We start from the raw sequence: 18,949 nt of genomic DNA on the forward strand, positions 1-18,949 counted from the left end.
GACTGTTATCCCACTCTTTAGTCTATACCCTAAAGACTTAAAAGAGAATAAAATCATGGCATTTGCAGTTAAATGAATGGAGTTGCAGAATATTAAGCTAAGTAAAGTAAGCCAATCCTAAAAAACTAAAGGCCGAATGTTTTCTCTAATTAATGGATCCTGATCTATTATGGGAGGCAAGGCATGGGAATAATGGAGGAACTTTGGATTGGGCAAAGGGGAGAGTGGGAAGGGGGTTGTGAGGGTGGGAAAGATGGGAATGGTATGGACATCATTACCCTAGGTACATGTATGATTGCATGAATGGTGCATCTCTACCCCATGTACAACCAGAGAATTGAAATATTGCACTCCATTTGTGTATGATGAATTGAAATGCATTCTGCTGTATGTACAACTAAGTAGAACAAATAAAAAAATAATAATTTTAAAATGGTCAAATGCACTGTATGTTAAATTAAAAATAATGCAGTTTAAAATTAAATTTAATCAAAAGAAAAATTTTATCATCAATAAAAATATTAACAAGGGCAATGATTTTAAAACTGCTTCTGAAAACATTCAGAAAGCATTTTCTTCAAGCAGTGCACAAAATTGACAGTGCAAAGAAATCAATGTTCCTGAATTGTGATTTTAATTGGTTTGATTTAATCATTCTATATTGTATACATATAGCAAAATATCACATTATTTCTCAGAAATAAATACAATTATAATTTGTCAATTTAAAATATTAACAGTTTTGCATCAGAAAACCTAATTTTTGGAAAGTTTTTTTGGTGTAATTTTGGATTTACTGTTGTATTGCAAAGAAATTTTCTAAGATGAGCATTATTTTGGCCTTGGTTTCAGGTAGATATTGACTTTAACACTTGACCATTTTAATGTTTTACTATATGTGTTTTCAGACATTTCTAGTCACCAATTAAATAAGAACAACAGAATCCATCTAACCTGCTGTAAATTTTTTGATTCATCCAACAGGCATAGTTGTGGCTCTTCAATTTCAGCTGTTTTTTTTTTTTTTTTTTTTTTAAGTACCAGGGATTGAACCCAGGGTTGCTTAACTACTGAGCCATATCCCCATCCCTTTTTATTATTATTTCTTTTATCATGAGACAGAGTCTCACTCAGTTGCTTAGGCCCTCACTAAATTGCTGAGGCTGGGTTTGAACTTTGTGATCCTCCTGCCTCAACCTCCAGAGTCTCTGGAATTACAGGCACATGTTACCATGCCCAGCTCAGCAGTATCTTTTTTTTTTCATATTTCAACATTTTTTTATTGAACATTTGATATGTGCCAAACATTGTGCAGGTCCCCGGAATTCAATTGCAAACCAAGATAGAAAATAACAGCAAGACATATTAAGTCTCTATAGCTCCCAAAGAATTTACAATTGAATGGAAGAGAGAGACAGGAATCATAAATACAAAATTAAATCTGTGCTGGGGGAGGTACACATACTATGGAGTCATGGCTTGGGGTAATTGAAAAGCTCCCAGTTGGGAAAGGGAAATTGAGACAAGAACTCAAGATGAATTATTTGGGGAAAAAAGTGTAAAAAATAGTAGAAATACGGAAAACTGGGAAGCTTGAGAAATTATACAGTCTAGCAAGGGAAAACAAAACCTGTGGCTTGAGCAAATGAAGGCATGTGAATAACTGGCAAAGTAAGCAGACTTTCAGGCTGAGTCCAGAATTTGACAGCAGTATCCCCAGACAGTGAGCAGCCAGTGACAGGGGCTCATGCAAGCACACTAGTCTTTTGAAAAGTTCACTTTCCTTGTTTGTAAAGAACTGATTAGGGCGAATACCTAGAAACAAGTTCTGAGACCTATGCAGTAGCCCACAGGACAGAAGTTAGTAGCAATCTCTTGTTAATATTTTATTAACTAATTTACACAACTTAGAACCATCTCCAATTGGAAGTATCCACATTTTAGCTATCTTACTACCACGAAGAAGATGGATTCCTTATTAAACTTGTATTAAAATGGAAATCTTTATGCCAGCATTCATTAAAATAGAAAAAGAGAGGGGAAATCAGCAGTATCTTAACTTATCTTATCACTTTGAAGTAAGAAGTGATGTTTTCACTATCCCCACAAGAAAAAGTTTTATTGCCATAAATTAGGAATGACAGCTATAAACAGGGGCTATGAACCAACCTTTAAAAATCAGTCACCATTTTGGGTGAACAGTCCCCAACATATGTCAAGTTCAGTACTAACAACCTCAGTGAATGAGTAAATTAATTCATTCATTCATACAGACATGCCTTTTACAAATAGTTTGTGTCTGGAGGCCAGTTTACTGAAAGGTCACCAATGTTCAAAGCTAAATTTTCCCTGACCTTTTGCATGACTCAAAATTTTTTTAAAATATTTTTTTTATTTGTCAATGGACCTTTATTTTATTTAATTATATGCAGTGCTGAGGATCAAACCCAGTGCCTCACACATGCTAGGCAAGTGCTCTGTCACTGAGCTACAATCCCAGTCCATGTGACTCATAGTTGATTACTGCTTCAATTTTTTTTCTTGCCTAAAATTGCTATGATGGTACTCTTTAGTTTAGAATTTGGGGATCCAGTTCATCTCTGTACTAATAAGGCAGACCACAACTTGCTTCTCAAAAGTCACATTGAATGAGTAACCCCTTGATCTGCCTCCACCCAGAAGGGCAGTGACTTTCTATTCAAGGACAGGTTCTTGTTTGGCTCATCTTTCACTTGAGTTGACTTTTCAAACACATGGTTCTGTACTTTGGCAAACACAGAAGAGTTGTGCATTAAAGGACTTGTCAGAAAGCATACCTTCAAACCCACAGTTACTCAATACTTATCCAAAGGTCAGTCAAGAGAAATAATATTTACAAAAGATTGCCTGAAGGCTATGAGGGCCAGTCATTCTGTACTCTAAAATTCATACCTGGATAAAAGTAAGACTATGAAGATAACTGAATTGATGAATTGATTTTTCCCCATCCCCCACATAATTGCTTCTTAAAAAAGAGATTTTATATTCGTTAGAAATATATATATATATATATATATGGTGTGTCAAAGTTCAGGGGCTATTTTTTAATTGGGTTGTTCATTTTCTTATTGTTGAGTTTCAAGAATTATTTGTATACTTTAAAAAAAATCTTTATTATTTATTTATTTTTATGTGGTGCTGAGAATTGAACCCAGTGCCTCACATGTGGGAGCAAGTGCTTTGCCACTAAGCCACAACCCCAGCCCTATTTGTATACTTTTGATAATGGTCTGTGGGAAATTACTTTTAATTTTTAAATTTTATTTATTTATTTTTTGCGGTGCTGGGGAGTGAACCCAGGGCCTTGCACATGCGAGGCAAGCACTCTATCAACTGAGCTATATCTCCAGCCCAATTTTATTTATTTATTTTTAAATATTTTTAGTTGTAGATGGACAGCATGCATTTATTTTATTTATTTTTATGTGGTGCTAAGGATCGAACCCAGTGCCTCACATGTGTTAGGCAAGTGCTCTGCCACTGAACTACAGCCCCAGCCCCCTCTTTCAACATTTTGCTAAAGAAATTCCCAAACACAGAAGATGGAAGCATTTTATAGTGAACACTCATATACCCATGACCTGGAGCCTATAACTAACATTTTAACTATATCATCATGAAATAATCTTATTTTTATGCACCTTAAATTGAAGACATCAGTGCATTTCACATCTAAACACTTCAGTATACACGTAAACTAGTTTGTTTTATGGTGCTGGGGATGGAACCCAGGGCCTCACGTATACTGGGCCCTAGAGTTAGACTTTTGTTTATGATTTTTGTTATTAGATAAACTATAAAATACCATACTCAAATCTTGGGGCTGTGGCTGGGGCTCAGCAGTAGAGTGCTTGCCTAGCACGTGTGAGGCCCTGGGTTCGATCCTCAGCACCACATAAAAATAAAAAAATAAAGGTATTGACGACTACAGCTGAAAAATATTAAAAAATACTCAAATCTTAAGTATAAGGGCTTGAATTACATAGATCATAATTTGTTATGTTACATAGCATAACATAATTGTTATGTTACATACATCACCCACCACAGAAAGTTCTTTTGTCTCTTTCCAAATAATCCTGGCCTTTATATGCCAGAGGCAACCACTGTTGTGATTTTTTTCCAGATAGAATAGTTTCATTTGTTAGAATGTCATATGAATAGAATTTTTCTGCATGTATTCTTTTTAGCTTAATAAGAAACTGCCAGAGCTTTTTCCAAAACAAAATGAGAATTTCACTGTCCCACCACTTTGACAATATTTTGTGTTGTATTTAACCATTCTGGTAGATGTGTATAAATATATAAACAGTATTACTCCCTCATGAGTAATACTGTTTATATATTTTTTTCATGTTCATTGTTCCTTTATCTATCTCCCAATGTGAAATGTGTTTAAATCTTTTGCCCATTTTGGGGGCTGGGGGTACTGAGGATTGAAAGGAGAGGCCTTCTACCATTGAGCTACATACCAGCACATTAAAAAATGTATTTATTTAGTTGTAGTTGAACACAATACCTTTGTTTATTTTTTTACCTGGTGCTGAGGATCAAACCCAGGGCCTCACATGTGCTAGGCGAGCACTCTACCGCTGAGCCCCAGGCGCAGCCCCAAGATTTGAGTGTTGTATATTATAGTTTACAGGTGTGTTCCACCGCATCCAGCCCTATATATTTTAATGGTATCATTTCAATAGCAGAAAATTTAAATTTTGATAAAGCCTGTTTTTTCTTTAATAGGTATCTATGTCCTAAGAAATCTTTGCCCATTTCCAAATCACAAAGATATTCTTCTATATTTTCTTCTATAAGGTTTATAATTTGGATTTTTGCATTTAGATTTATTGTCTACCTCAAATTGATTTTGAGTACAATGTGAGATTAGGGTTGGGCTTAATTTTTTATATGCTTATCTACTTGTTCCAACACCATTTTACTCAGTAAGGTGGCAGAACATAAAATTAAGATACAGATGTCAATAGCCTTCATATCCACAAACAGTAACCAGTTAAAAAAGATATGGGAGAGGAAAACCACATTCAAATAGCAATAATGAAGATAACAGTAAAGACAAAATAAAGTTAACAAGCAATGTGTAAAATCTATGTGAACAAACCTTAAAATACTTTAAGAAATACAGTAAATATATCCCTTGTTCTTATACCTCAACATTGTAAAAGGTATATATGATAAACCAAAGGCCAACATTGTTGTAAATGGAGAAAAATTGAAAGCATTCCCTCTAAAAACTGGAGCAAGCTAGGGATACCCACTTTTACCACTTCTATTCTATTCTAGTCTTTGAAACTCTAGCCAGAGGAATTAGGCAAAAGAAAAAAAAATTAAAGGGATTTGTTAGGAAAAAAAAAGCTCTCTGTTTGCAACAACATGATTCTATATTTAGAAGACCCAAAAAAACTCTACCAGACAACTTCTAGAACTCATAAATGAATCCAGCAAAGTAGCAGGATATAAAATTAACAGCCAGAAATCAATTGTGTGCCTATACTCCAATGATGAATAAGCTGAAAGAGAAATTAGAAAAAAACATCCCATTTACAATAGCCTCAAAATATATATATATGAATCGATCCAACAAAAGGATGTGAAAGACTTATACAATGAAAACTAGAGAACAACAAATTTTAAAAAAATTTTAAAAAACCAACAAACCAGGGCTGGGGTTGTGGCTCAGAGGTAGAGCACTAGCCTACCATATATGACACACTAGGTTCGATCCTCAGCACCACATAAAAATAAGGATATTATGTCCACCTATAACTAAAAAATAGAATAGAATTAATATTCTTAAAATGGCCATACTACCAAAAGCACTATACAGACTTAATGCAATCAGAAAATGGAAAGTAAAATAAAATTTAACCCCTATAAATAAGTATAACCCCAATCAATAAATGGCCAAAGGAACAGAACATATACTTCTTAAAAGATGAAATATGAAGGGTCAACAAATATACAAAAAATGTTTAATATCACTAGCAATTAGAGAAACGAAAATCAAAACTGCAATGCAATTTCATCTCACTCCAGTCAGAATGGCAATTATCAAGGGCACAAGTTAATAATAATGTTGGTGAGAATGTGGGGGAAAGGGTTCATTCATACCTTGTTAGTGGGACTGCAAATTGGTGCAACCACTCCAGAAAGCAGTACAAATATCCCTCAAAAAACTAGGAATGGAACTGTCATCTGACCCAGCTTTTCCACTCCTCATATATATCCAAAGGATTTCAAATTAGCATAGTATAGTAACACAGCCACATCAGTTTATAGCAGCACAATTCATAATAGCTAAGCTATGGAGCCAGCCCAGGTGCCCTTCAACAAATGAATGAATAAAGAAAATGTGGTACTTATACACAATGTAATATTTCTCAGCCATTAAGAATGACTTTATGACATTTGCCAGTAAATGGATGGATCTGGAGACTATTATGCTAAGTGAAATAAATCAATTTCTGAAAATCAAAGGTCGAATGCTTTTGCTGATATGTGGAAGCTAACTCACAACAACGTGGGGAGGAGAACAGAAGTTCAGTAAATTGTCTAAGAGAAATGAAGGGAAGGGAGAGGTGATGAGAAAAGGAAAGGATGGAATGAATCTGACGTAATCTTCTATTGTATATATATGGTTATACCTCAGTGAATCTCACTATCCATGTACATCCATAAGAATGGGGTTGTAATTAGAATAAGATATATTCCATGCTTGTATAATTATATTAAAATGGACTCTCTGTCACGTATAACTTAAAAGATATCCCTTGTTCTTAAAGAGAACAACTTAGCATCACTGGTCCTTTATTTTTCCTCATGAAAAAATAAACACGTAACACTAGCTTGCAAAACACTGAAAAGGAAATGGTATATGGAATGTTAAAGCAGATTATAAAGCACTTATAAATAAAACAGTGTGGTACTGTTTACATGAAGAGAAAGATCAGTGAAATGGAAAAGAAAGTCCAGAAATACATACCAAGTACATAAGAAAATTTAGTGTGTGGTAAATGTGACATTTCAAATCACTGGCATAGATGATCTTTTTCATAAACAGAGCTGGATAGTCATTTTGGAGAAAATAAAAACTGTATTTATACCTTATACCATACACAAGAATAAATTTCAAATGGAAGAGATCTGAAAAGACACTAAACCACATAAATCCCAGAAGAAAACTTGAATTCATATATAACCTCTGTATAGAAAAAAGTTGTGTAACCATGAATCAAAATGAACATGCAATAAAAGATTGATACATTTGGCTAGATAGAAATTTAAGTAATAAATTTTTTGAGGGCAAAATAAAATAGCAATAAGCAAAATCAACTGGGAGAAAGTATTTGCAACATATATATCAGATAAAGGATAATATCTTAAAATTTGAGACTAAAACACCAAAAAAATAAAAATAAAAAACAAAAAAACCTCCTAGATAAGCAAAGCAAAATTCAAACAGACAATTCACAGAAATGAACTAAAAATTGTTCATAAACAATATAAAACATATCAGCCCCACTTACAATAACAGAAATGCAAGTTCAGACTACACTGATACTACTTCTCAGTTACCAGATTGGTCAAGATTAAAACGTAAGATGACACATTCAGTCTGTGAGGCTGTGGAGAAACAGATACTTATATATTCAGCACATGTTGGTAGAAATGCAAATTGATACAATACTTATAGAGGGGTTATTTGGAAGTATGTAACAGAAATACATATTTGCCATTTTTAATAGCTTATTTCATTTATTTATTTATTTGGTGCTGAGGATCAAACCCAGGGCCTCGCACGTGCTAGGTGAGCGCTCTACCGCTGAGCCACAATCACAACCCCCATATTTGCCATTTGAAATGGCAATTCTTCTTCTAGGAATTTGCACTAAAAGTACACCTTCAACAACACAAGACTACATATAGAAATTCACTTATTCACTGTAGTATTAATTTATGAAGCAAAACAATGAAACAATGTAAATACCCATATATTGTAGAATGGTTAAACTAGTATAAATAGTATTATGAGAAGCAAGAAAGAATAAGAAAAAATTATGAATGATATGGAGTGATTTCTAAGGGCATGAAATTGAGGGATAAAGAAAGTGAAGAGGGAAAGAGGAGGAAAATAAGAAAATGCATATATTGGCTTGTGCAGAAATATATGGAAAAATTAATCTGAAACTGTAAAGAGACTGCTTACTCACAAAAGGGGAGTGAGAAGAGAATGTAAAGCATGGGGGCTTAGGAAAGGGAAGGAATGAGATGAAAGAGGATTATCTGAGAAAGTAATTTCTGTATAACTTTGACTTGTTAGTTATATTTCACATACACAAAACTAAAATCAACAGGGATAGGGGAGCATCCCAAAATGCAATGTAAACAAATGAACCTAACTATATGTCAAATGAATAACATAACCACATTCCATATTGCAGTGGTAGTGTGGGGTAAAGGGAAGGGTAACCACAGAACACAGATACATACATATAGAAGTATGCATACATATGTCCATATATACATGTATTTCCCAGTTCTGTTCTCCAAGCCAGCCTCTAGAAACAATCACAAGCCAATACCACATAGTGACATTGTTGTAATTCATGCAAGGATCATAAAGATCATAAAAGACTCCAAGTTGCTGGGCACAGTGGCATATGCCTGTAATCCCAGCAGTCTGGGAGGCTGAGGCAGGAGGATTGCAAGTTCAAAGCCAGCCTCAGCAAAAGCGAGGCACTAAGCAACTCAGTGAGACCCTACCTCTAAATAAAATAAAATAGGGCTGGGGATGTGGCTCAGTGGTTGAGTGTCCCCTTGTTCAATCCCCAGTACCAAAAAAAGAAAAAAAAAGACTCCAAGTATCTCCCCATAAGATACTTGTTAACTACAAAGCCAAAATAGTTAACTTCACAGTTGAGAAACCCAGTATTACCTCTATCAAATAATCAAAATTAAAATCATCAGTAAGGGGACATAGTAACATCATGTGTCTATTGATATGAAGCACTGAGAAAGGCATAGTATCAAGTTTGTGGTTTTCCTGCCAAAAGTGCACCGCTTAAGTCTATCTAATCTCAAAGGGTTATGAGAAACATTCTACAAAATAATTGGCCTGTACTCTTCAAAATGTCAATGTCATGAAACACACCTGAGGAATGGGTCCAGATTAAGACTAGAGACATGACAAATATCATACATCCTTATAAATTAGTTTTTAGATCAGAGAAATATTTTCTTGATATAAAGAATGTTAACATCAGCTAGAAAGATTTGGATAAAGTCCTTATATTAAATAATAGTATTGCCTATACAAAGATGATACCATTCATATAATTAGTATAAGATCATAACTTTTCACTGATTCTTCCACACTTTGTTTCTAGTTCTTTAATGTTATACCTAATCAAGATTAAATAACCTGAATTACAGATGCGGAGCATAGCTATGGAAATGAAACAAAATAGTGGTCCATGCAATGATAAGATTCATTGGACAAAATTAATTAAACCATAGTCTTTTGAGTAAGAAATTATCTAAGAGAACATATCACTGAATAGTGCTCATATTCCAAAATTCAGGGAAGGGAAGTAGGGGATATGAAAGGATCAGGAATAGAAAAAACAATGAGTCAAAAATACAGACTAGAAATAAGAGGACTGACTGCAAAGAGTCCTGAGGGGATTTGGGGGAGTGAATAATATGTTGTATTTGTTGATTTTTCCAGGGGGTTAGATGGGTGTTTTCATTAGGAACATTTACAAGAGATTAACAATATGTATGCAAAGTATACTTCAATTAAGTTGATTTTAAAAGTCTTATAGAGAACTTACTCAAAATTCTTGTAGGAGGTCCTGGGTGGGGCTCTCTGAAGTGATTATGTTTAGAACAAATTGCCTAATTTTACAAAACAAGCAGGAAAGTGAGTAATTGAGTGACCATAGCAATAAAGTCAGAAGCTAACAGAGACTAGGATTGGTTTCCTGAGTCAAATCCAGTGTTTTTCCTATATTCAGAAACTGAACTTGCTGGCCAGGTAGTCTATAACTGGAATCATGTATGATTCCTGTGGTAAGAGGAATGTTCAAAAACTATTGTGAAAAACAAAAGTCAAACTGGAACTATGGTCAAAATTAACAGTTTTAAGTCTATTTTGTAGGAACTCATGGCTGATATATTTTTTAAACAGAGGCTAATGTCTATGTATATATAAAGAAAAAGCTCCAGGTATTGGATGGTTTTCATGCAATTGAAAATTATAATCAGTTTCTTTAGGAGTGCAAGTGCTTTCATAAACTGTTCATTATTTTGCCTAAATTAAGATTTAGAGAAAGACATTAAGTGTAGAGATAAGGCAATGTATGTAACTCTTAAATGAAGAATGTGAATAAGTTTGAGAGAAAAAACAATAAATGTAAAAAAAAATATTAGTATTGTGTCAATATTAATTTCCTAATTTTATCAATCATATTGTGTTTACTTAAGTAAATATACTAGTATATTAGAAAATACATGTCGAAGTATTTAGGGCTAGGTACTGAGGAATCAAATTGACCAAACTATGTTATGCACATGCATGAAGATATGAATCCCACTATTTTGTATAATTATAACAAACCAATAAAAATTAATTAAAGTAGGGTTAAAAGGATATTATAAACTTTTCAGGAAAAAAAAACCTGTACACATTGAGAGGGAATAATAAACATGGTAAAATATTAACATGTAAGGAATCAGGGTAAAAGGTACACAAAATAAAATTCTTTGTAGTAATTCTACTAAGTTTGAAATTATTTAAATAAAACATTTAATAATTTTTTACAGCACAATAAAACTACAAATATTGAACTCTAATAAATTATGTCTGCTGGAAAAGTTATAAAAAAATAACAGAGCTTCCCATTGTCAGCCTGGATCCCTAGATAACTACACAGAAGAGAAACTAACCTAAAACAGCTACCCTGCACTATTAAAAGAGCAGAAAAAAGTGTCTCATACATCACCTTATGTAAGCTATTGTTGGGCCTCCCAAGATCAACTTACTCTGAATCAATTAACAGACTGAGTCCTTTAAAGTAGATGCTGCCAAACAAAAACTATATGGCACTGCCCAGTTCAGAAATAGCCATGGTGAGTAATGAACAAGGATAAACTTTTAGATGGAGGATATCTCATACAGATAGCAGAACCAGAATGTCACCAAAAGAATTCTTTCACTGCCAAGGCCCAAAGTTTTCAACAATTTCTGTCTAGCAGGATTCCTAGGGGCCAGTGATTGTTTTCCTTCCCCTGAACATCAGATATTTGGATTATTCTACCCATGTTCTATCATTCTATATGATGTGTTATAATTTGAATGTTTGTTCCCTCCAAAATAATATTATGAGATGGGTCCTTTAAGGGGTGATTAGGCCTGGAGGACTCCACCATCATGGGTAGGATTGGGGCCTTTATAAAAGGATGACTTCCTCTCATCTTCCTGCCTTCCACCATGGGATGGCCCTCATCAGATGCTGACACCCTTGACCTGAGACTTCCCTTCCTCCAGAACTAAGAAAATAAATTCCTGTTCTTTAGAAATTACCCAGTGAATTTTACAACAGCACAAATAGGTTAAGACAGGGAATATCTATACTCAGACCTGATGGGGAAGAGTGAGCATATTGCAGAAAAACTGGACTTTGAGCCACATGTGATAATGGATTAGGACTTTGGGGTGTTTCCCTTATTAAGGGAGTAAGCATGTCCTGAGAATGGCAAGGAAGATGTAAATAGATTAACAGAAAGGAAAGACTGAGGCAGAGACAGCTAAAATCCACTATTCCTTTCTTCCAGGGTATATGGCTAGGTTACATGTTCAAACCCTTGCAAGTAAGGTATGATCATATAAGCTCTCTCCAGGGAAATGTGAACACAAGTGATAGGCACCACTTATAGGAATGGCCCATTAAAACCACCCACATTCCTCCATGTTTCCTGATCTACTATGGGCTAAAATGCTGATGACCAAAAAGCCTTGGAAGCTATTAAAGATGTCAGAGTTGCCTGTCATTAGCCTGTCTCAACAACCATGTAGAGAAAAGGATACATTATAATCAAACTGTCAAGAATAGGTGTAGATGGACATAACACAATACCTTTTATTTTTATGTGGTGCTGAGGATTGAACCTGGGCCCTGCCCGTGCTAGACTAGCGCTCTACCGCTGAGCCACAATCCCAGCCCAAGGCTGAGGATATTGAAAGCAGCATACAATGTATTCAATAAGGCTAGCTGCAGACTTTATATCAGAGACAAATCAGGAGTTTGAAATGATAAATTCAAAGTGCTGAAGGAATAACTGCATGAAAACCACTATACTCGGTAAAGATGTCCTTCAGAAATGAAAGGAATACAGTTTCAGACAAAGGGTATGGCAGTTCTTGATGAAAGGAAATGATGCTAATTAATATCAAAACATATAAAGGTAGAAAACTCATTGATAAAAGTACACAATCAATGGGCTGGGGTTGTGGTTCAGTGGCAGAGTGCTTGCCTCACACATGTGAGGTACTGGGTTCAATCCTCAGCACCACATAAAAATAAATAAAAATGTCCATCTACAACTAAAAAAAAAACTACACAAGATATTAGAGTATACTCTAATACTATAATGATAGCTTATCACTTGTTTAGTATGAAAGTTAAGACAAGCTAAAACAATAGCTACAATAATTTAAGAAGTATATATTATAAAGGATGAAAATGGTGACATCAAACAAAATGTGGGGAGTGGCAAAGTAAAACCATAGAGTTCTTTATGAGACCAAAGTTAAATTGTTACCAACTAAAACCAGCCTGTTATTAACTACAAAATGTTTTATATAAGTCTCATGATAACCATGAAGCAAAAAACCTATGGAGGCATAACTTTGCTGTATTGCACTTCATAGATACTACATTTTTAAAAATTAAAGGTTTGTGGTAACCCTGTGTCAAGCAAATCTAACATCATTATTTTCTCAACAGCTCAGATTTTCATTAAACTTTTTAAATTAAGGAATGCTCTCTTTGAAGACATAAAGCTATAGTGAAAAGATAACTTTTATTTGCACTGGGAAACTGAATAATTCACAACTTGCTTTATTGTGATATTCACTTTATTATGGAGGTCTGGAACCAAATCTGCAATATCTCTGAGGTATACTTGTAGTAGATACAAAGAAGATAAAATGTATTGTGAATGAAAGCATACCACTAGGGAAAATCACTTAGGCACAAAGGAAGACAGCAAGAGAGAAAGGAGCAAAGGATCTATAAGACAACCAGAAAACAATTAACAAAATGCCAGACGTCCTTACCTATATTTACTTTGAATGTAAAAAGACTTTATCTTCCAATCAAAAGACATAGAGTGGCTCACTGAATAAAAAGGGAGACCCAACTAATACTACCTACAAGAGACTTCACTTTAAGGACACACTGAAAGAAGGTACAGAAAAAAGGTATTTCATGCAAATAGAACCCTAGAGTAGAGGTATGCTTGTATGAAGCAAAATATACTTTTACAAACAAGACAAAGAAGGTCATTAGATAATCATAAGAGGGTCAATTCATAAAGCAGATATAACAATTCCAAGCCTAACTGCACCCAACATTACAGCACCTGAATATATAAAGCAAACATTAACATATCTGAAGAGGGCTGGGGTTGTGGCTCAGTGGTGGAGCCTCAGCACCATATGACAACTAAAAATGTTTATATATATAAAGAGAACACATTAATAGGAGGGTACTTCTGTACTCATCCAACTTCAGGGATGGACAGATCATCCAGACAGACAAACAGTATAGATACACCAGATTTAAATACACTTCAGAACAAATGGACCCAACAGACATTTGCCAAAAGTTCCATCCAACAGTAGCAGCTGCTACTATGATATGCTGCATTACTCTTGCTTTTGGTGTTGTTTGTCCACTGTGGTACTGAAAATCAAACCCAAGGCCTCTCACCTGTCAGGCAATATTCTTCTTGGTGTTTGTTTTGTTTTTGTTTATTTGCTTGTTTTTAGTTAGAGGGATAAAATCAAGAGGTATCCTTCCACTGTGATACAGACTCAGCACTTTTTATTTTTATAGAAATATGCAATATACCAACCCTGAATTATAAATACATTTTAAAAATTCTGAATATGTAAGAAACAAATAAGGATATTGAATCAGTAATGAAAAAGTTTCCATCAAAAGGCCCAGGAACTCATGGCTTTGCTGCTGGATTCTATCAAACAGTTAAAGAACCAATACCAATTTGTTTCCAACTCTTCCAAAAAAACTGAAGAAATACTTCTAATACTTCCAAACTCATTTTATAGTGCCAGCATTATCCTCACACCAAGCCAGACAAGGACACTAAAAAAAAAGTACATGCCTGATGAACACAGTGAACACAGATACAAAAATACTGAACAGAAGATTAGCAAACCAAAAAAAAAAAAGATTTTAGATTTATCTCAAGAGATGCAATGATGACAACACATGCAAACTGATAAATATAATACACATTAACAGAATGAACAAAAACCATATAATCATCAACAGATGCATTTGACTAAATTCATCATCCTTTCCCAGTAAGTACTTTCAATAAAACAGGAGAAGGAATATAACCTTGCCACAATAAAGGTTATATAACAAACCAAACAACTAAGTTAAAATAATTAAGTTTTTCCTTTAAAATCCAGAACAAGACAAGGATACTCATGCTCACCACTTCCATTCAGCATAGTACTGCAAGTTCCAACCAGAGCAATTAGGCAGGAAAAAGGGGGAAAAGTATCCAAATTGGAAAGTAAGATATTAAATTATGCCTATTTGTAGATAATGGGATCATATACATAGAAAAACCTAAAGGTTCCTTCAAAAACCTATTGGAACTAACAAGTTCAGAAAGTTGAAGAACAAATGTTAATAAACTAACAACAAACTAATCAAAAAAGGAAGAAAGAAAGAAGGCTGGGGATATAGCTCATTGGTAGAGTGCTTGCTTAACATGCATAAGCCTCTGGGTTCAATCTCCAGCAACACACACACGCAAACACACACACAGTTAGTTTCCACCATCTACTGATGGTTATTTACCTTAGCAAAAAAGAAATTAAGAAAACAGTTCTAATTATGAAGAATACTTATTAATTAATTTAACCAAGGTGGTGAAAAAACTGCACATGAAAAACTATAAGACACTGATGAAAGTTTTAAAGACATGAATATATGGAAAGAAATCCATGTTCATGGATTGAACTAAATACTATTAAAATGTCTATACCACTCAAAATGTTCTACAGATTGATTAATCTCTATCAAAGATACCAATGACGTTTTTCACATAAATATAAAAAATAACCCTGAAATTCATATAGAACAACAAAAGTGGGCAAAAGCATCTTGAATAAAATGAGTAAAACTGAAGAAAGCATACTACTGAACTTCTAAAATACACTGCAATTTTGTCATAATCAAAACAACAAGGTACTGACAGCACAAAAAACACATGGATCAAGGGAACTAAACAGCCCAGAAATAAATCCACACATGTATTACCAATTGACTGACAAGAACACACATTGGAGAATGGGCACTCTCATAAAAAAATATTATTAATGGAGGAGGAAGGCTGGAGATGTAGCTCAGTGGTAGAGCTACATCCCTAGTACTGCCAAAAGAAAAAAAAAGTTGAGAAAAGTAGACATTCACATGCAGGGGGAATAAAAATTAGATTCTTACTCTCATTTATAAAAATCAACTCAAAATGAATTAGAGGGCTGGGGTTGTGGCTCAGTGGTAGAGCATTTGCCTAGCATGCATGAGGCACTGGGTTCAATCCCCAGCACCACATTAAAAAAACGCACACTAAATAAACAAAATAAAGATATCATGTCTATCTACAACAAAAGTATTTTTTAAAAAATGAATTAGAGACTTAAATTTAAGACCTAACCATGAAACTACTACAAGAAACACAGAGAAAAGCTCCATGGTCACTTTGAGCAATGACTGAATATGACCTGAAGAATATAAGACACAAGAACAAAAACAGATACAGTACTGTTACATCAAAGACAATCTATGAAATGGAAGAAAATATTTGCAAACCATACATCTGATAAGGATATTAACCCTTATACAAGAAGTTCATACAACTGAATAATAGAATAGAAAAAACGGGCCAAGGATGTGAATAGACATTTCTCAAAAGATGACATATAAATGGCCAAGAGACATAAGAAATGATGCTCAGTATCACTAATCATCAGGGAAATACAAATTAAAACCACAATGAGATATCTATCACCCTACACCCATTAGGATGGCTTCTATCAAGATGACAAAACAAGTGTTGGTAAGGATGTGGACAAAAGGGAACTCTACTGTACACTGGTGGTTTGAATGAAAATTAGTACAGCTATTATGGACAACAGTATGGAAGCTCTTTAAGAAATTAAAAATAGAATTACCAAATGATCAAGCAATCCTTCTCCTAGATATATATCCAAAGAAAATGGAGTTAGTATGTTGAAGAAACAACTACTCTCATATTCTTTTTTGTTGTGTTGTTTTTACAGTACTGGGGATTGAATCAGGGCCTCATATATCCTAGGCAAGTGCTCTACTACTGAGCTACATCCCCAGCCCTTGTATTCTCATATTCATTGCAAGATTACTCACAATAGCCAAGATAAGAAATAAACCACAGTGTACGTAAGGGTATGAACAGACTAAGAAAATGAGGGGGCTAAGGAGAGCTCAATTGTTGAGCAACTGCCTAGCATGTGCAGGGCCCTAGGTTCAATTCCTAGCACTTCAAAAAGTAAGGGATATGTGGAATATTATTCACCTTTAAAAAAGAAAATCCTGCCATTTGTGAAATGAAACAGGAAGATATTATGTTAAGTGAAATAAGCCAGGTATAGGATAAAATACCAAGCAATATCACTTACATGTGAAATACATTGTTACTAAAAAAATCACTGAGAGTAGGTATTAAGTGTTGTTACCACAAAAAAAAAAAAATACAGTATGAGGTAATGCATCAGTTTGATTTAGTCATTCTACAATATATGTATATTTCAAACCATTGTGTTTTACATGATGTCACTTTTCATCAACCAAAATAAGTTTTTATATTCATAGAAGCCAGCCTTTCATTTTATGTTTACATTATCAGTTCCAAATTAACTTCAACCAAGAAATCATTTTCAGGAATTTACAGCTTATTATTGACACAACTACATAAATGATGATTGGCTAAAAAGCATATGATTTTCCTCAATGTTAGAATAAGGCCTAACAGGGCTGGGGTTGTGGCTCAGTGGCAGAGCATTTGCCTTGCACATGTGAGGCAGTGGGTTTGTTCCTCAGCACTACATAAAAATGAACAAACAAAATAAAGATGTTTTAAAAAATAAGGCCTAACGTAACTAAAACAATCAAATTACTAGATAAATTAATTTGTCAAAACTTAAGGGTGTCATGCCTTTAAAAGAAGGATCTTTGCCAATTCTGACATCACAAAAAACAAATATGCTCAAGTAACAAGAGTTCTAAGGCTCCCTATACAAAGAAATGATAAATGTTTAAAGATGGAAATGCAAATTACCCTAAATTGATCATTACATAGTATATGCATGTACTGAATTATCACACTATCCCTTATAAATATGTACAACTGTATCAATTAAAAATTCAAAAAGATTGAATAATGAGAAAACACCGCTTTGTTACCAAAAGTACAAGTTACGAATGCCCTTTCATTTTTAAGGCTTATTTATGTGAGCTATGGGATAATAGATAGCCAACTATTCTTTGTCTTGCCCTACCCACTCCTAAGCAGATACTAAATAATTCCTACATCAAAGATGTCATTTATGCTGTTTCCATTCCTGAAATTCTTAGTTATAGTCACCTCATCCCCCTTTCATCTGGCTGACCTCTCAGAATTTAAGTTGTAACTCAAATAGCAGTTTCATTTAATTCATAATAGTCCAACAGTAAAAACAACCTAAATGACCATCAACCATTCAATTAATAAATTACATCTTTACAAATGAATACTATTCAGGAATAAAAGGAATAAGCCGTTTATACACACAAGGTGGTTAAATCTTAAAACATTCTGCTGAGTTATAGACCTTACACAAAAAATACTGTATGATTCCATTTATATAAAGTTCTAGAACAGCCAAATTTAATAGATGATACAAAGAAGTTGTTGCCAGTGTAAAAAGGATGGAAGCAGACTAGATAAAGAGAATAAAGGATGGCTCAGGAGGTGAGGCATCATGAGTTCAAAGCCAGCCTCAGCAAAAGCGAGGAGCTAAGCAATTCAGTGAGACCCTGTCTCTAAATAAAATACAGAATATGGCTGGGGATGTGGCTCAGCGGTTGAGTGCCCCTGAGTTCACTCCCCAGTACCTCTCCCCAGTAAGGAAAAAAAAAAACATAGGGCTGGGGTTGTAGTTCAGTGGTAGAGCATTTGTATTGCATGTGTGAGACCCTGGGTTCAATCCTCAGCACCACATTAAAATAAATAAATCAAAGATTAAAAAAATACATAAAGGAACATTCTGGGTTGATGGTAATGTTCAGTATCTTTGAGAGAGGAATTTGAGTTACACAACTTTAATCATTTGTCAAAACAGCAAGTATATACTTACAGTTTGTGTATTCACTGTATATAAATTTTACACTAACAAAAAAGTTAATAAATATTAAACTCTTAATGATATGTATGCTGAAGTATTTAGGAAGTACTTCACCCATGTTTGCAATTTACTTTGAAATACATAAAAATGAGACTGATAGGTATGCAGTAATACCAAGTATAAAGTGTGTTTTATCATAAAACTGAAATTTTT

General features: G+C 34.2%; 1 non-coding gene across 1 annotated transcript; it reads left to right on the forward strand.

Moving 5' to 3' along the window:
- The first annotated feature begins 15,857 nt into the window (after positions 1 to 15,857).
- Positions 15,858 to 15,930, forward strand: Trnaa-agc (transfer RNA alanine (anticodon AGC)). Its single transcript has one exon. It is a non-coding gene; the product is annotated as a tRNA-Ala (tRNA).
- Positions 15,931 to 18,949: the final 3,019 nt, after the last annotated feature.

Source organism: Ictidomys tridecemlineatus, chromosome X (genome assembly GCF_052094955.1).
Source record: "Ictidomys tridecemlineatus isolate mIctTri1 chromosome X, mIctTri1.hap1, whole genome shotgun sequence".
Taxonomy (NCBI): Eukaryota; Metazoa; Chordata; class Mammalia; order Rodentia; family Sciuridae; genus Ictidomys; species Ictidomys tridecemlineatus.